At 41.7% G+C, this 15,259-nt stretch overlaps 1 protein-coding gene across 1 annotated transcript in view; it reads left to right on the forward strand.

Annotated features, from left to right (window-relative positions):
• LOC103264209 (disintegrin and metalloproteinase domain-containing protein 18-like) overlaps positions 1-15,259 on the forward strand; it is a 123,113-nt gene that overhangs the window by 90,081 nt on the left and 17,773 nt on the right. The window lies entirely within an intron of this gene.

Consider the following 15,259-nt stretch of genomic DNA (forward strand, 5'->3'; position numbering starts at 1 on the left):
GATTAGAAGCACCAGAGGTGTAAGTAGGGAGAAGGTTTTTGAAGCAGCTTTTCCCATTCGGACTGACAGAGAACCAGGAGAGGCCCTTGGACGCAGGGCAATGGAGAGAAAATCGCCAGAAGGTGGCTTTTACAATGTTGACTGTGGGAGAAACCCTTGGTCCACTATGTCTTGGGCCTGACCTAGGAGTTGCCTAAAGATTGTAAAGAGCTGTCACTCCAGAAAGGGAACTCACATGAAATCCCACAGGCATTCAAGCAGCCTCAGCCAGGAACCTACAGACTTGGCTGTTGTTGCGGTGCTGTTCCAAGGAGGAAGAGGAGAGACTGGGTGCTCCCACACACTGTGGGCTTCTATTGAAACTGATAAATGAGTGGAGCAAGTGTAAGGTTGGCGGAAAAGGAGCACACACTCTATGTTCAGGCAAAGGAGTTTATTAAAGTGAAATGCCTGGGCTGACACCAAAGTGGCATCAGTTTGACCTGAAGCAGGGAGAGTTTTTTATATGCGAGTAGGGTAAGGAGATCAGGCAGGAGGGAATGTTTTCACAAGCAGTTAAGCTCAGGGTAGCAGGAGGGGCCTCCTGGGAAGTAAGTTGGTTCTTCCCTTCCCATCTCTGTGTGCCAGCTCAGGGGTGGGTGAAAGACGGTGGCACACAGCGAGACTCAACACCCTTTGAGGCCAAGAGATTTATTAAAGCAGCGGCTACAGAGAGAGGGTTTGTAACCGCCTGGTAAGGGAGGGAGAGAGAGAGAGAGGTCTGTATTTATCGGTTTGGGAGGGGGTGGCCAGTGCTGTGCCGGGGCTTGGCAAGGGCTGGCCAGTGCCATGTTAGGGTCTTATTGGAGGGGGCTATGAGGTAATATTCCTATAGGGAGATAATATTTGCATATAGGTTTAAGTTTCATGCGCGCGGGAAAAGCAGGAGCTTAGGGCCTTTGTTGTCTTTGTTTGGTTCTATATAGTGTTTAGTGCCATCTCGGGAGAAGCCCTTCTGACTGTTCCCTGCGCCTTTCAGTGGGGGGTAGGGGCTCCTTGGGAAGTCGGTTAGGTGTTCCATTCCCATCTCTGTGAGCCTGGGGTTAAGGGCTCCTTGGGAATTTGATGGAGACTTCTGATCCCATCTCTGTGAACCAGCTCAAGGGTTAGAGCAGAGTATTCCTGTTTTTTTGGTTTTTTGTTTTTTTTTTTGAGTTGTAGTCTCACTCTGTCGCCCAGACTGGAGTGCAGTGGCCGCTCCTGGCCACCGCAGCCTCAACCTGCTGGGCTCCGGCGATCCTTCTGCCTCAGCCTTCCAAGTAGCTGGAACTACAGGCGTGTGCTACCACACCCGGCTAGTTTTTGATTTATTGTAGAGATGAGGTCTCGCCAAGTTGCCCAGGCGGGTATCAAACCCTTGGGCTCTGGCAATCCACTCACCTCAGCCTCTCAAAGGCGAGGGATTACAGGCTGAGCCACCAAGCCCGGCTGAGTATTCCTGTTTTGAATGTTAGGACAGGCTTGAGGGGCAGTTAGATGGAGCAGGACCTTCCTATTTTGTAATGTTAAGACAGGCTTGAGGGGCAATTTCCTGTATCCATTAGTGGGAAAGGGGTGGAGAGAGAGGTGAGTGGGGGTGTACCTCCCTTACATCCCAGCCTTTTGTCATATGGAATAGGACCTAAGGTCTTAAGTCTGCAGCTTCATCCTGCTGAGAAGTGGCACTGACCCTTGGGAGTGGTTTTGTTAGAGGAGGGTGGTTCAAAGTCATTAATATTCAGATTCTATCAGTAGAAGTTCGTGGACAGTTTGATTCATGAAAGCACGGAACCGGTCCTGTAAGAAACTGAACAAGAGGCGAAAGAGACAGGACCCGAAGGCCAAAATGACTTCTAAATGACCCAGGAATGGGAGTAGCCATGGCATCCAATTCCAAATTTTGGACCAGCACCTCCAGAATTTGTTTTGGCGTTGTCATATTTTAGAGTCGGTCTGTTAACTTTTTTGCTGCATCTCTAACTAGACAAACAGGTTTACATAAAAGCAGCATTCTTCTTCTAGGAATAGACATACCCCCCCCCTTTTCGACTGTTAAGCAATCTAATGCTCTGAGATTTGAGGGGACGACTCCTGCTAGGGAATCTAATTGGTTTTGTAAGGTGATACTGCTCTCAGATATTTAATCTAAGCTGTTAGATCAGTTTTCAGATAAGTCTTGGTAGAAAGAAAGAGAGGTAAATAAACCGGCTACTCCTGTACCTACTCCTGCAGTTATTCCCACACTTATGAGAAGAGGAATAAGCTATATAGCCCTTTAGGGTCTTGTGTAGATTAGAGGTATGAGTAATGCCTAATTGTTGGAAGCAATGTGAATTTCAGGTGCAAGGTAAGTTTGGGTGCATGTCCTGTTCAATTAGCAGAGAGGCAGAGATAAGAAATAGTCTCACAGAGAAAGAATATTCCTGGAGTTTAGAGGCAAATATTCATTTCAATAGTGAAAAAGTGATCAATAGGGTATTTGGGGTTTTCATTTTCCCAGGTGGAGAGCGTTCCCACTAAAATGGCTCCCGTGAGGGGTTGGAAAGGCCCTTGAGAACTGACTGGGTATACATAGATCGTTTTATTTTCCAGATGGAGAAAATGTCTTTTTGTATCTATAAAGACCCTTCATTGAGCCATTCATAAGCCAGTATTAGAAGGCATTCAGATTCGGAAGATTAAGAGCAGGATTTCCATGAAAAAGCTTTATACAATCGGTTGGCTTTCCTTGACAGTAGCTTGAGTTTTTGTTTTTTAATTCTGAAGATTGTATTGTTAGCTTAGCTGAAAAGCATACAGGTTTTGAAAAGAAGGCTATTTGGGTTACTTGGTAGTTAGCCCAATCACTTGATGGCATTATTGTAAGAATGTGTTTGTAGAGAGAGTTTTGAAGAGTACCCAGATGTTTGCCATTTTATTGGACCCATTTTATACAGAGGGGTCTTGAAATTAAGAGTAGTATAGATTGTGATGGGTCCCCAAATTGGGCATTTGGGTGCTGTTACTTGTGCAAGATTAGAGTGGTAAGACATGAGAAGATTGATAACTCTGTCTGTTAGGGTCTTTTTGGTGTTTTCATTTATGATAAAATTATATAGATCACCAATGTTCATTAGTTGGAAGGGTTGACCCCTTGATATTTGGAGTGAAAGGTCATGACTAGTAGTCCAGTGTTGGGTAGGGATAGGAATGGCAGAATACTGGGAAGAATAAGGGGATAGACAGAGCCAGCAATCTTTAGCTAAGTTGGGATTGGAGGAGTTGAGAAGATGATGGTTAGGTTTAAAGTTTTATATAAGTAAGTAGTATCCATAAGGTCTTGTGACCCATTTGGAAGTGAAGTGGGGGGAGGTAAGAAGAGAGTTGAGGAGCATAAAGTTTAGAGCTTACATTTTATTTTAAAATTAAGGTTTTGGAAGGTATATTTGATGTTTGATGTCATCCCAGGAATAGTCAAAATCTCCTTGGAGCCAAGCATCTGGGAGAAGCTCTGCAATTTGTTTATGGACATGACTGGGGAAGGATGAGATGACGTGGAGAATTTGGCAAGGCAAGGATAAAGGGATATTTTTGCAGATTTCCCTTGAGTAGAAAAAGCAGAGGCCACAATTCAAACATTCATAACAATGGTAGTGTCCTAAGCTCATATTAGAGGGGTAGGCAACCCCAGGGGCAGGAAGACTTGAAAGAGTCACAAAGGTGAAATAAGGCACTCAGGATGATAAATACAATAGACAAAGCAATGGGAATAATGAAGAAAAATGTATTCATTGTAGGTAGTCGGAATGTAAAAGTAGAAGGGTGTTTGATTATGGCTCACAATTTTGTTGTTTTTCAGGAATAGGGGAGAGTCAGAGCTTAGTGGGCCCAATGATGGATCAGGAGTACTGCGGTGGTGATGGTTCAGGCGATGGCTGAGATTTAGAGGGCAGCTTGGATACCTTTTTTATCCTGTAAAAATGGATCCACGGTGTATGGTCTTGAAGTTGGACTGTGGTAGGAGTGGTGAGAAGTACCTGAAATGGTCCAGTCCATTGGGGTGTTAGGTCTATGACATGTAGAGATTTTTATAAGACCCAAGCCCCAGGAGATAAAGGAGTCCCAACACATGGTGGTTGTAGGGGTTTGGGGAGTACCTGATCTGCATGTTCCCACAAGAGATGTCTTACTAGGTTGAGGGTGGGGATGTAGTCGCCTAGGAGGGATGGTTGTTTGGAAAAATTTCCTAGGAGGAAGGGTCTCCTGCACATGAGTTCGAAAGGGCTAAGGAAGGAAGGAAGGTGCTCGTGGACTGGCACGAATGCTGGTCAGGGCTATAGGAAAAAGTTCTGCCCAGGGCTGTTGAAGTTCTAGGGAAAGTTTGGTTAGGTGTTTTAAAAGAAATAATGCTATTAGATATACTTTACGATTTTGCCAGAAGACTGGGGCCTGCAAGGAATGTGAAGTTTCCCAGTTATATGTAAGGCCTTTGGAACCTGTCGGGTAATGTTAGAGATGAAGCTGGCCCATCGTCTGATTGAAAGGTTTGGGAAGTCTGAAGCAGGGAATTATCTCTTGAAGGAAGACCTTAGTTTTTCCTTAGGACTTTTCATTGGTAGAAGTGAAAATTTCTACCCATTCTGACAAGGTATCTACTAAGGTTAATAAGTATTTGTGCCTTTTGTGAAGTGGCATGTGTGTAAAGTCGATTTGCCAGTCCTGTCCAGAAATATGACCTCTGTCCTAACAAGTGGGGAAGGAAGGTAGTCAGATGGCACCCTGAGGTGAGACTGCTGTACAGATTGTACAAGCTCATGTGATTTCCTGAAGGAGGGAATCTAAATTTTTGCAAGTTAAAAGAGGTTCTAATAGGTGTTGGCGGGGTCTGTATCCAATATGAAGGGCTTGATGCATTTGTGAAAGAATGCATCAAGCTTCTGGAAAGATGTAACTCCCTTGGTTTAAGAGCCAATTATCCTGTTCATGTGCTCCTTTATTTAAAAGGTCTGTTCTTTCTTTGGGAGCATGGACAGGGTTAACAGCTTTGGGAATTGCTATTAATTGAGGAGCTGGACTGCTAAGAAGAGAAACCCATTTAGCTTCTGTGTCTGCCCTATTGTTTCCTAGGGAAATAGGATCATCCCCTAATTGATGCCCCTTGCAGTGGATTATTACACTGATCTTTTCGGGTAGATTGGCTGCTTCAAGTAGTTTGAGAATGAGAGGGGCATTGGTTATGGGGGGGCTTGGAGGACAGGAATCCTTGTTCTTTCCAAATATTGGCATAGGAGTGTAGGATGTGGAAGGCATATTTGGAGTCAGTATAGATGTTAACTCTTTTGCCACCAGCTAGAGTGAGGACTCTGGCAAGGGCAGCATGCTCAGCCTTTGGGAGGTTGTTCCATGGGGAAGGGGTTTAGATTAAATGATGTTGGTATCTGATACAATAGCATATCTTGCAATGTTTTCTGTATTGAAAGTAAAGGTGGAGCTGCCATCAATATGCCATGTAGCATGTGCATCTTCGAGGGGTTCAGAGGAAATTTGAAGAAAGTGTGGTTGTAACTCTTCAAGGGTCTTTATGCATGAGTGAGTAAGGGGTTTGGTAATATCTGCTAAGAGCGTTGCTGGGTTCAGATTTGGGCCTTTTTCTGTGACAAAGTTAGGGGATTCAATAGAAGTCATGTGTAATAATTGTATTGTTGATGGGGAGAGAAATCCTACAGCTTTTTGGGAAAGCAAATCTTTTAAGTCATGTGAGTGGAGGATAGTAGTTTTCTGGCCAAAGGTATGTTTTTATACTCCCCTGTGCTAGGGTGGCTGCAGCTGCCAAGGCTCACAGGCACATTGGCCATTCCCTAACTGTCTTGTCGGGTTGTTTAGAAAAATAGGCGATTGGTGTAAGTGTTGTTTAGAAAAATAGGCGATTGATGTAAGTGCAGGCCCTTTTTGTTGACACAGGACCCTTAGGCTATCCCTTTCCTCTCTGAGGTGTATAGGAGGAAAGAGCAGGATAGATCAGGAAGTCCTAAAGCTGGGCAGAGAGCAAAGCCTCTGTGAGTGCATTGGAAGCCAGGACAAGATGGACAAAGGGGTTTAATGACTCCAGAAGGCTGCCTTTTGTGGAATTATAAAGAGGTTTAGCTAGGAGACTAAAGTTGGGTATCCATAAACGGAGGAATCTGGCGACACTGAGGAAGGATAAAATTTCAGTTTTAGTGGTATGCATGGGTAAGATGGCTATAAGGGCTTTTCATTCTACTGTGATTTTTCCTTTCAGTAGGAGTCAGGGAGAATCCAAAAAATGTAACTTCGAGGGTACAGAGTTGGACCTTGGATGGGGAAACGCAGTACCCTTTTCAGCGTGAAAGTTTAAGAGCTGAACTTTACCTTGGGTGCACTGTTCTAAGAAAGAGCTGCACAGAAGGAGGTCATCTACATGTTGGAGAATTGTACTGGGAGTGAGACTAAGAGAGGCTAGATCAGCGGATAGTGCCTGACTAAAGAAATGAGGACTGTCTCGAAATCCTTGCGGCAAGACTATCCAAGTGAGCTGATGAGACTGATGAGTGTCAGGATTGGTCCATGTAAAGGCCAACAGGTTTCATGTGTCTGAGTGTAGAGTAATTGTGAAGAAGACATCTTTGAGATCCAGGACAGTATAATAAGAAGTATTGAATGGGAGTCTGGAAAGGAGGGTGTAGGGGTTTGTAACCACCAGATGGTTTGGCAGCACCGCAGCACTGATAGCTCAGAGATCTTGGACTAGTTTATAAGAACCATTTGGTTTGCAGACCGGGAGGATAGATGTATTATAGGGAAAGTGGGTAAGTTTAAGAAGGCCCCGTTTTAAGAGTTTTGTTATGATTTGTTAAGGCCTTGTTGGTATGTTAAGCAGATGGGGTATTGAGGTTGATTTGGGAATTTGGATGGCTCTTTAAGGTGTATTCGGACTGGAGTGTGGTGGGATGTGACAGAAGGGTATTAGTGTCCCATACCTTTGTTAACAATGGAAGGAGGAAGAAGATAAGATAGGGGTTGTTGGGTTGGGACACATCTGATTGGTTGAGAAGAAGGAGAAAGGCAGATTTTGTGAGTAGGGAGGTAGAAGGAAAGTGTAACCCAGAATTTGGATAAAAGGTCTTGACCAAAGATGGGAGTAGGACATTTAGGCAGTAGTAAAAAGAAGTGTGTGAATGAAGCATTTTGGATAACACATGACAGAGGTTCAGTAATTAGGGGAGACAAGATAAGACCATCAATCCCAACAATGGAAATGTTGGAGGGATGAGCAGGTCCTGAAAATTTGGGAGGGCCAGAGTGAGTGGTCTGAAGATGGGCTTACCTGCCACTTGGATAGTTCCCCCAGAATTGGAGATTGAGATGGACGACAGGGGCATGGACTCTGGGCATCTTCAGTCTTCAGCAGCAAGGCCTAGGAGGTTGGATAGGTTAAGGACAGGAACAGGAAGGGATGCAGTCCCCCTTTGAGGAGAGAGAGAGAGAGAGAGAGCAGTCAGCCTTCCAGTGATCTGGTTTTCTGCATAATAGGCAGGGTTTTGATGGAGGCCAGAGGTTTGGACATGCTCTTGCCCAATGGCCCCCCTTGCCACATTTGAAGCATGGCTCTGGTGATGCTTTTGAGTAATCCCCTTTAAATGAGGCATGAGGCTTGGAGCCCTTAAGGGCTGCCACCAGTAACTGGTATTTTGCCTAATCTCTCTGTGTTTTTTCTAGCTTCGCCTGCTCTTCCCTGTTATTATAGTCTTTAAAAGCCATAGTAAGGAGGCCTTGCTGAGGGGTCTGAGGGCCTTTGTCTGCCTTTTTAAGCTTTTTCCTGATGTTGGGGACTGACTGTGAGATAAAGTGAGTATTGAGGACAACTGTTCCTTCAGCTGAGCCTGGGTCAATTTTTGTATATTCTTGGAGAGGCTCTGCCAAGCAGGCCAGAATTGAGCTGGGTTTTCATCTGAGTTTTGGGTGATTTCTCTGATTTTACCCATAATTAACAGCCTTATGGGCAACCTTTTGGAGACCTGCAGCAAGGCAGGTTGTCATGTGGTTGCATGAGGCTCGACTGGGTCTACCGGTTTGATAATCCCCTACTGGCTTTTGGTCATCCAGCCAATGAACTTCATTGGCGTGAGCCTGTGCTGCCAGCCAGACAAGTTCCTTCTCATCAGGTAGGAGAATGGATGAGAGGACTACATAAAGGTCATACCATGTTAAATAATAAGATTGGGTTAAATATGTAAATTCCTTAAGATAATTGTCAGAGTCAGAGGAGAAGGATCCTAGTCTTTTTTCAATCTGGAAGAGGTCAGTGAGAGAGAAGTGGCCATGGACATGAACTATTCATTCAGCACCAGCTACCTATCTGAGTGGGCAGAGAGGTACCAGGTTTGTAGGAACAATGGGAGGATCAGGGTGTTTTGTGTCCGGTATGAGATGGAGTGGGGGAGGAGAGAGCAGTTGTGGGTTAGGAGTCTTGCAGAAGGAGATGGCAATGGAACAGGATTTATGGGAAGTGGTGGGTCAGAGACAGGAGCCTAAGGAGGAGGCACAGTCGGGGTGGGGGGGTGGTATGATCAACTGGATGGAAGGAAGGTGATTCAGGGTCTGGAGGGGAGAGGGATTTGGTGTGGGTGAGAAGGATTTGGGATGTAGACCAGGACTCACAGAGGGAAGTACAGGAGTAGAGAGCAAAATATGGCCAGAACATAGGGGACTCTGACTACTTGTCATTGCATTGACAGAAGTTTTGTAATGTTAAGACAGTCTTCAGGGGCAATTTCCTGTATCAGTTGGCAGTTAGCTGAGAAGGGCTGGGGAGAGGTGAGTGGGAGTTGAAGCTCCCTTACAACAAGTTCCCCACAGCTTCTCACCCAGGCTGCTTGACTGGGAGGGAACCTCATTCTCATTGGTCCCAGTACCAAGGCCCCATCTTAAGAGTCTAACACTGGGCTGTGCCCTGCCCTCAGGCTGAGTTTGGACAGATGTGATAGCAGCCACTGTGCAGTCAAGGAGGCTCAGCGAAACAAGGCCTTCTGACACATATCTTGGACAATACTTACTGCACTACAATTGGCTGCTGTGCGACTGAGACATGAGCAAACCCCACTTTACACAGCTTCTTGCCCATACTGCTTGCCTGTAATGGTCCTGTCCTCCTTGGTCACAGGCCCAAGAAGTCATTTTGAGCTTTGCCCCACTCTCTAGCTGAGTTCCAGTTGACATGGAATCAACCAAAGCTCAGTCAAAGACGGACATGGAAACCAGGTTTTCTTATGTATATCTAGGGTAACACTCACCACCCTACTTATAAAACAATCACACAAAGAAGGAAGAGAAAGGAATCAAATGACAACATGACAGAGTTTCATCTAGCCACAAAGACAAAAAGGGATAAACAAAGAATGGATAAAACAACTTAAAATAATTAACAACATGATTTTTAAAAATATCTCACATATTAATATTAACCTTGAATGTAAATGAATTAAATGTTCCACTTAAAGATTGGGGAACAAATGGAAAACATTGTCCAGTTATATATACTGCCTACAAGAAACTTACTTTACCTCTAAAGATACATGTAGACTGAAAGTAAAAAGATAAAAAGAAAGTGATGCCATGCAAACAAAAAAACAACAAAAAATGCAGAAGTAGATATACCTATAACAATTCAAACATTTTAAATAAAAATGGTAATTAAAAAGGCCATCTCAAAATGACAGAGGGAGTAATTCAGCAAGAAAATATAACGATCTTAAATATAAATGTACCCAACATTGGAGCACTCATATTCAAAATAAAAAATTACTAGGCCAAAAGAAAGCTATAGACAACAATATAATAACAGTGAAGGACTTTAACTCCCCACTCACAGCACTAGACAGATCATCAAGACAGAAATGTAACAAAACAAATTCTGAACTAAAATTAGACCCTAGATCAAATGGAGTTAAAGTACATTTACAGATAATTTTACCCCACAATTACAGATTGCATTGTTTTCATCAGCACATGAACATTTTTAAAGATAGGCTATGCGTTATGCCACAAAACCAGTCTTAAATAATTTTTTTAAAATTGAAATTATGTCAAGTGTCTTCTCAGACCACAGTGGAATAAAGCTAAAAATCAATACCAAGTAGAACTTTGAAAACTATATAAATACATGGAAATTAAGCAGCATGCTCCTGAACAATCACTAGATCAACAAAAATGATATAAAGGTCATAAAAAATTTTTTGAAACAAATTGAAATGAAAACACAGCCTACTAAAACCTGTGGGATACAACAAAAACAGTAAGAGGGAAGTTTATAGCATTAAAAACATCAAAAAAGTAGAAAGATCACAATCAACAACCTACATTGCGCCTCAAAGAACTAGAAAAGTGAGAACAAACCAATTCTAAAATTATCAGAAGAAAAGAAATACAAAGATCAGTACAGAACTAAATGAAACAGAGACAAAAAGAAAAATATCATACAAGATTAACAAAACAAGGCCAGGATCCACAGCTCATTCCAGCACTTTGAAAGGTGAGTGGATTGCCTGAGCCTGAGGGTTCGAGGCCAACCCGGGCAACTTGAGGAGGCCTTGTCCCTACAATAAATCAAAAATTAGCCAAGCATGGCAGTGCAAAAGGAAAAACATAATACAAGACAAAAATATAATACTAAACAAAAATATAATATAAGACAAAAAGAAAAATATAATACAAGATTAACAAAAGGCCAGCCTCCGCAGCTCATTCCAGCACTTTGGGAGGCTGAGGCAAGTGGATTGCCTGAGCCTGGGGCTTCGAGACCGGCCTGGGCAACTTGGTGAGACCTCATCTCTACAGTAAATCAAAAATTAGCCAGGCGTGGCAGCGCACACCTGTAGTTCCAGCACCTTGGAAGGCTGAGGCAGAAAGATTGCTGGAACCAAGCAGGTTGACACTGGCGTAGCCATGAGTGTGCCACTGCACTTCAGCCTGGGCAACGGAGTGAGACACCAACCCCCTCCCCCCCAAAAAAGTTGCTTCTTTGAAAAGATAACATTCATAAACCTTAGCCAAACTAACCAAGAAAAGAAAAGATTCAAATAAACATAATCAGAAATGAAAAAGCAGATGTTAAACTGATACCATCAGAGACTATAATGAACAACTATACACCCACATACTAGAAAACATCAGGTAAAGGGATACTCTCCTGCAAACATACAACTTCCCAAGATTGAGCCAGGAAAAAATAACAACAACAACAACAACAACAACAACTCCTGAACTAACCAGTAAATAATGAGTGGCAAGATTGCATCAGTAATAAAATATCTTCCAACAAAGGTGTCTAAGACCAGAAGGATTCACAGCCAAATTTGACCAAACATACAAAGAAGAACAAATAGCAATCCTCATTAAACAATTTCAAAAAATTGAGGATAAAATCTTTCCTAACTCATTCTGTGAGGCCAATGTCATCTTAATTCCCAAACCCAACAAGAGCAAACAAATACAAACTACAGACCAATAACTCTGATAAATATGACCCAAAACTCCCCAATAAGATACTAATGAATCAAATCCAACAGCATATCCAAAAGACAATACACCATGATCATGTGATTTATCCAGGGATGCAATGGTGGTTCTACATATGCAAATCAATAAATATGATATATCACATAAGCAGAGTTATAAAAAGAAAGATCATACCAATTGTTCCTCAGAAAGCATTTAATAAAATTCAGCATCCTTTCAGGATGAAACATTCTCAACAAACTAAGCACAGAAGAAACATACCTCAGCATAGTAAGGCAATATATGGCAAACTTCAGAGAACATTACACTTAACCAAGGAACAGTTTAACGTATTCCTTCTAATAAGTGGACAAGACAAGGATACCCTTTTACTACTCTTATTCAATATAGTACTAAAAGTGCTCACCAGATCAATAAGACAAGAGAAAATAATAAAAGGCAATTAAACTTAAAAAGAGGAAGTCAATTAATCTCTTTATTGTTGATATTTTCTCATATCTAGAATACCCTAAAGACACCACCAAAAAACCCTCAGATTTGATACATGAATTTAAGTAAATTTCGGGATATAAATTTCATGTACAGAAATCAGTAGCATTTCTGTACACCAAAGACCAAATCAAGACCCTAGGACCAAATCAAGAAGGAAATCCCATTTACAATAGCTACAATAATAAAATAACATACCTACAAAATTATTTACAATGGGGTAAAAGATTTCTATAAGAAGAACTGCAAAACAGAGATGAAATAAATAGTAGATGGCATAAGCAAATAGGAAAGCATCTCATGCTCATGGATTAAAAGCATCAATATTGTTAAAATGGCCATACATCCCAGGGCAATATAATAATTCAAGACAAACTTTATCACATTACCAACATCAGATGTCACAAACCTAGAAAAAGCAATCCTAAAACGTATACAGAAATTTTTAAAAACCCAGATAGCAAAAGCAATCCTAAGCAAAAAGAATAAAATAGAGGTATTGCATCACCTCACTTCAAATTATGCTATCAGGCTTTAATAACCAAAATAGTATGGTACTGGGATAAAGATAGACACAGGTCAATGGAACAGAATAGAGAACCCAGAAATAAAGCCACAGAACTACAACCAACTGATTTTGACAAAGACAACAAAAATGCACGCTGGGAAAAGAATACCCTATTCAATAAATGGTGCTAGGAAGATTGGAATCCCATATGTAGAAGAATGAACCTGAACCTTACCTATCATCATATATAAAAATCGACTCAAGGCAGATTAAAGACCTAAACATAAGGCCTAAAACTATAAAAATTCTACAAGAATACCTAGACAACTTTCTTCAAGACATTGTACTAGGCAGTGAATTCATGACCAAGTCCTCAAAAAACAAATGCAACAGCAGCAGCAACAACAAAATAAACAAATGGGACCAAATAAAGCTTAAAAGCTTACGAACAGCAAAAGAAACAATAGAATACACAGACAACCTATAAAATGAGAAAAAATTATTTGCAAACTATACATCCAACAAAGGACTAATAATATTCAGAATCCACAAGGAACTCAAATAACTGAACAACACAAAGCAAATAACCCCAATAGAAAGTGTTGTTTCTTGTTTTATTAATGACGGCCATTTTTACTTATGTTAGGTGGTATCTCAATGTGGTTTTGATTTGCATTTCTCTGATGATTACTGAGTCTGAGCATTTTTTCACGTTCCTGTTGGCTGCCCCTATGTCTTCTTTTGAGAAGTGTCTCTTCATGTCTTTTGCCCACTTTTAATGGGGCTGTTTGTTTGTTTTTTTTCCCCCGTTCAGCATATTTGAGTTCCTTGTAGATCCTGGATGTTAGGCCTTTGTCAGATAAGCAGTTGGCAAAAAATGTTCCCCATTCCGTGGGCTGTCTTCATGCTCTCTTGATGATTTCTTTTGCTTTGCCAAAGCATATCAGTTTGATGAGCTCCCACTTGTCTATCTTATCTCTTATGGCATGGGCACTTGGGGTTTTGATCAGGACTTGGCTGCCTATTCCTATTTCCATGCTAAGATTCCTAAATTTGGGGGTTTCATATTTAGGTCCTTGATCCATTTGGAGTGTATGGTGACAGGTAGGGTCCTATTTCAATCTGCTGCATGTGGTCAGCCAGTTTTCCCAGAACCATTTACTGAAGAGGTTCTCCTCTCCCAGTGGTTGTTATTGGAGGCTTTGTCAAAGATTGGTTGGTTGAGAAATTGAGGTTTTCCTTCTGGAATCTCTATCCTGTTCTATTGGTCTATATGCCTGTTTTTGTGCCAATACCAGGTAGCTTTGATTATTGTAGCTTTATGATAAATTTTAAAGTCTGGAAGTGTGATGCTAACAAAAATGTGGAACCAACTGTGCTGCCCATTGAAATTGGACTGGATTTTAAAAATGTGGTACAAATACATGATGGAATACTATGCAGTCATGAAGAACAAAATTATGGACATTGCAGCAACTTGGATGGATTTTTGAGTCAAAATACTCAGTGATTTATCACAGAAACAAAGAATTGAGTACCATATGTTCTCACACTTAAATGGATCCTAAACATTTACCATAATACTATAAGAAAGGGATTGGTAGTAGCCAGAAACTGCCAGGGGAGTGGGGAGCACATAACATTAATAAGGGTACCTGATCTCAAACCAGGCAATATAGGGACCAAAGATATGTCCAATCTTTACCTGCATGATGACCACTTGTATACCACATCTTTAAAATAAAATCAAATTTTTTAAAAAGTTCATGACCAGCCTGGGTAGGATAGCAAGACCTTATCTCTCCAAAAATAACTTTTTAAAAAGTTAGGCCCTTGAATTGATAAAGGAGTCTCTTCCACTCCTGACATAAAATTGTTAGGACTTACAGACTCCTAAAACATAAAAACAATATATAAAAACAATGCTTTTGGAAATAAAATAAAAATTAAAAATTTTTTTTTAAACGCGACACAGCTGAGTGTGGTGGTTCATGCCTGTATTCCTAGCACTTTGGCAGGCTGAAGCAAGAGGATTGCTTGAGCCCTGGAGTTCAAGACCAGGTTAGGCAACATAACGAGATCATCTCTACAAAAAAAAATTAAGATATTAGCCAGACATGATGGTGTATACCTGTCGTCCCGATTACCAGGAAGCCTGAGACAGAAGGATTGCCTGAGCCCAGGAAGTCAAGGCCGGGGTGAGCCATGAGCATATCACTGCACTTCAGCCTGGATGACAACTCAAATTTTAAAAAAAGTAGGACAAGGATATGACCAGACATTTCTCAAAAGCAGGCATATGAGTGGCTAACATATAAAAACCTGCTCAACATCACTAATCATCAAAGAAATGCACATGAAAACTGCAACAATATACCATCTTACACCAGTCAAAATGATTATTATTAAAAAGAAAAACAACAGCTGTTGGTGAGGAAGCAGAGAAAAGAGAATGGAAATGATAATATACTTTTGGTAGGAATATAAATTAGTGCAACTCTATGGGAAATGCTATATAGATTTATTTTTTAAAAACCTTAAAAATAGCCGGGTTCGGTGGCTCAGCCTGTAATCCCGCGCCTTTGGGAGGCTGAGGTGAGTGGATTGCCTGAGCCCGCGGGTTCGAGACCCGCCTGGGCAGCGAGACCTCATCTCTACAATAAATCAAAAAATCAGCTGGGTGTGGTGGCGCATGCCTGTAATTCCGGCTACTCGGAAGGCTGAGGCGGA

The sequence above is a fragment of the Carlito syrichta genome, unplaced genomic scaffold, assembly GCF_000164805.1.
Source record: "Carlito syrichta isolate Samal-C Ts95f unplaced genomic scaffold, Tarsius_syrichta-2.0.1 Scaffold305630, whole genome shotgun sequence".
NCBI lineage: Eukaryota > Metazoa > Chordata > Mammalia > Primates > Tarsiidae > Carlito > Carlito syrichta.